The sequence below is a fragment of the Sinocyclocheilus anshuiensis genome, unplaced genomic scaffold, assembly GCF_001515605.1.
Source record: "Sinocyclocheilus anshuiensis isolate Anshui unplaced genomic scaffold, SAMN03320099.WGS_v1.1 scaffold1141, whole genome shotgun sequence".
Classification (NCBI taxonomy): Eukaryota; Metazoa; Chordata; class Actinopteri; order Cypriniformes; family Cyprinidae; genus Sinocyclocheilus; species Sinocyclocheilus anshuiensis.
The window spans coordinates 506,726-510,379 of NW_015554222.1; the positions used below are offsets into that span (position 1 = coordinate 506,726).

General features: G+C 38.4%; 1 protein-coding gene across 1 annotated transcript in view; it reads right to left on the reverse strand.

Annotated features, from left to right (window-relative positions):
• The window catches only part of LOC107671160 (metabotropic glutamate receptor 3-like), a 42,036-nt gene extending 40,520 nt beyond the window's left edge, over positions 1-1,516 (reverse strand). Inside the window, exon 1 of the mRNA XM_016464027.1 lies at positions 1,402-1,516. The gene's annotated coding sequence lies outside the window, so the exon portion shown is untranslated. The remainder of the gene's footprint in view (positions 1-1,401) is intronic.
• Between the last annotated feature and the right edge of the window lie 2,138 nt (positions 1,517-3,654).

Sequence of the window (3,654 nt, forward strand, 5' to 3'; positions counted from 1 at the left end):
GTATGTGTGTGTGTGTGTGTGTGTGTGTCTAGAAGAATACTAAAAAGGCAAGACTATTTATTTCATTTTTTCTTTTTAATAGTTTTTATTACTCAGAAACATATATGCAAAACGTGTGGATCATTACATTTATAGACCTTTAATGACGCACACTCTCCAGTGCAACCCCGGACGACAGACATTCTTTGCCTTTATCAATGGCTGAGTTGAAGTGAAAGTCCCTTTACATGTGTGTGCTCTATTCTGTAGTGTTTTCCAGCTTAACTACTTGTGCTAATTATCATTCCAAATGAGTTAAAGCCACACCTCTGTTGCGTGAAGAATGTCAGAACATCATCAGGCTTTACAACCTCACATCTCACTGTAACAATCATTGCTCCAACCTAACGCAACAGAGATATTAAAATTCAGCGCAGACCCCCGACGCAATAAATTATGAATCATCCTCGTCTTTTCTCTGGTTATGTTACAGATCCAGGTGAAGTCTAAAGCACAGCTGCCACACCGCTGCTGAAACTGACTGCAAGGATGCAAAAAGAGACTAATTACAAGTGAGTCTATTATTTGATGTTTGTTATCCAAAGTAACTTAAAGGTACAAGGATAAGGACAGTCCTCTTTGAGATATCAAAGATGATGTGTCTTGATCAAGGACAGAATGATTCATTTCAAACCTGCAACCTTTCAGTCACCAGTAAGAAAACCCTGGCTGCAGATCTTTCACTACTAGGCAACACTACCACTTTTTCCAGATTTTCTAAACAACCACATGTAAATCGATATTTTTTATAAAAAATAAATGCAAGACCCAGAGGTCCTACAAAACTTCTGGACATGTTTTCCAGGAGTATCCCAGTCAGTTTCAACGTGCAATTTGCCATGTTTTGGAGCACTGTTTTCTTGTGTTTTTTTTTCTTTCTTGTAGTGTTTTCTTGATCGATTCACACAAAACAGACAGACAATTTTATGAGTAAGATTTATGCATAAGCTATATAAAAACATTTTTACCCAGTAAGTTTTGATTCATCTTGGAATTCAAAGTGGTTAAAGACTTTTACGCGTGGCATTTGTGTAAACTAAGACGCATCTCTTAGAGACATGCTTGGAATGCGCTTAGGAGCATGCAAAGTTTTCTCATGCAATCCTGCCGTCTTTTTAAACATTTTAAACTCCATATACAAGTTTAAAATATTTGCGAATAGTGTTTTTGCCTACATTTTTATGCATTACCATATGCTCATAAATGAATGATGTCACATCAGCCCTGATTTATGAAGCTCACCTCTGCACTTTGCTTTATCTACCGCATAATTTCTCTTTGCATTCATTCCCATTCCATCTGTTCAGTATTATAGAACTGCAGCAATGCTCATTTAATATTCTATGTGAAAAAATGCATTACCTCTGTTAAACATTCCTTTTGTCTGCAGTCTTGCATTTTTCCTCTTCTTTGCCGAATTTCAAACTGTTCCTTAACTCCGTTTGTGTGGGTCCGCACGCGGGGAGCGAAGCAGAGAGGCTGACAACACTGCCCTCACTCATCAGAGAGTGAGCGAGAGCTAGAGAGAGAGGGAGGGAGAGGGAGAGAGAAATAGTGCCGTTACTGTAGTAGAAAACACACACGTCTGGCGTTTGGGATGCTGCCTCGCCTCAGGATGCTTCTGTCTCCTAGCAACAACAATCGATCTGGAGAGGATGCATTTTTTATTGGCCAAAGAGAGAAAACTCACCTTTAAACAATTAATATGAGTTGCACGCACAAACAGATTAAGATCAGCTACCTAGATAATGCATTTGTGAAGTTGGGAGGTATAGAGAGAAAAAAAGAGAGAGAGCAACAAACATTACCTACAGGAGCACATGGTCAGGGTCTCAGGTGTGCTATGATTCTGTCCGCAGTCATAATTATATTAGTTATATTAATGCATAGATCAACATTATGAATAGCATATAAACACTTTGCATATTTTTCAGATCTATTCAAATGCATGTTTAAATGCAACAAACCATTGATTGGTTATGAGTGGGGATATCAGCGGCTCTGTGTGAAATGAGCTCTGCCCACCAACAGCAGTGCGCAGTGATGTTAGATATGCAGCCAGATCATTTTCATTCTGCATACAAACACATCTCTGAGAGTATTAATTATGCACAGAGAGACCATGGTCATTTCAATTTAAGGTAATTGTTTAGATAACCAATTTAACATCTACAGTCTGTCATCCTTATTGTGTGTGGCTACACTTCTGTCTCATTATGCTGACCCTATTGAGACGTCCGGACACTTGTAAACACTTGAGCATGTTGTGCAGTTAGATTTCTGTCCTTCAATACTAATCCATTCTGTCTCAGACGTGATGTCAACGAGGTCTGTCGGGTGACATTAAAATGCAAGTATTTAAGCCCGTGGTTCCCCTCGAATGGGCTGCAACTGGATGGAGCAATGGTGCATGCATGGCTGCGCTTGTGTGTGTGCACTCTGCTTTGTGCACACTTAACTGCATGAGAAATACAAAATGTTCGAGGAGGAAGAAATGTAATAATTGATTCACTCTTAATTACTGATGCCTTTTTTCAAGTCGGTAAAGTGTGGAGTGGAATTCGGAAATGAGGATGTTTAATTTCTGTATTGTAAGAAACCACATACTGATTGTTGTGTGTTTGTTTGAGCGTGTGTGTGTGTGTGTGTGTGTGTGTGTGTGTGTGTGTGTGTGTGTGTGTGTGTGTGTGTGTGTGTGTGTGTGTGTGTGTGTGTGTGTGTGTGTGTGTGTGTGTGTGTGTGTGTGTGTGTGTGTGTGTGTGTGTGTGTGTGTGTGTGTGTGTGTGTGTGTGTGTGTGTGTGTGTGTGTGTGTGTGTGTGTGTGATAAACTAGTTGGCATGCATGGTGTGGTGTTTAGCTAATGTAGGACAAGCACTGATGTGAGGCATTAATGCACACCGATCACACAAACACGTTTACCTAGCTAAATGCAGACTTAAATAAATCACACACACACACACACACACACACACACACACACACACACACACACACACACTCACTCACTCACTCACTCACTCACTCACTCACTCACTTGCGCGCGCGCGCACGCACACACACACACACACACTATTAAAGGTATTACTATCTTTAACTAAATATAATTAATATAAAGAATATTTATATATTTATTTTGAGTGAAAAAATTTCCATTCACATTAGCAGATTGAATTAAATTTTGAAGTAGAGAGACTGAAATATTTTCTTGTAAAACATAATCGTAACAAATACTACTAATACTAATATATATCCACATTCTTCTCATAACAGGACATCCAAAATTGATATAGTTATGCTTTCAAGAAAATGTTGTCCCTAAAATACAGGCTGTGTTTGTCCATTTGTATGAGCTTAAAATGAGTATATCTTTATGTTAAGGTGTTTTTTTTTTATGTTAGTGACATGATTTACATCTTTATATGCATTTGTACATTATAATATTTTATGTTAAAGCTAATATTATGCATTTTTACATTATAAAAACAGACGTAAGGAGGTGGAGTCCAATCTTGAAACAATGTTTATGCCATTTTAATGGTGACCTCCAATAATGAGTAATGTGCATCAAGGGGAAAGGAAATAGGCAGCATTTATTAATACCACACTGGGTCTGC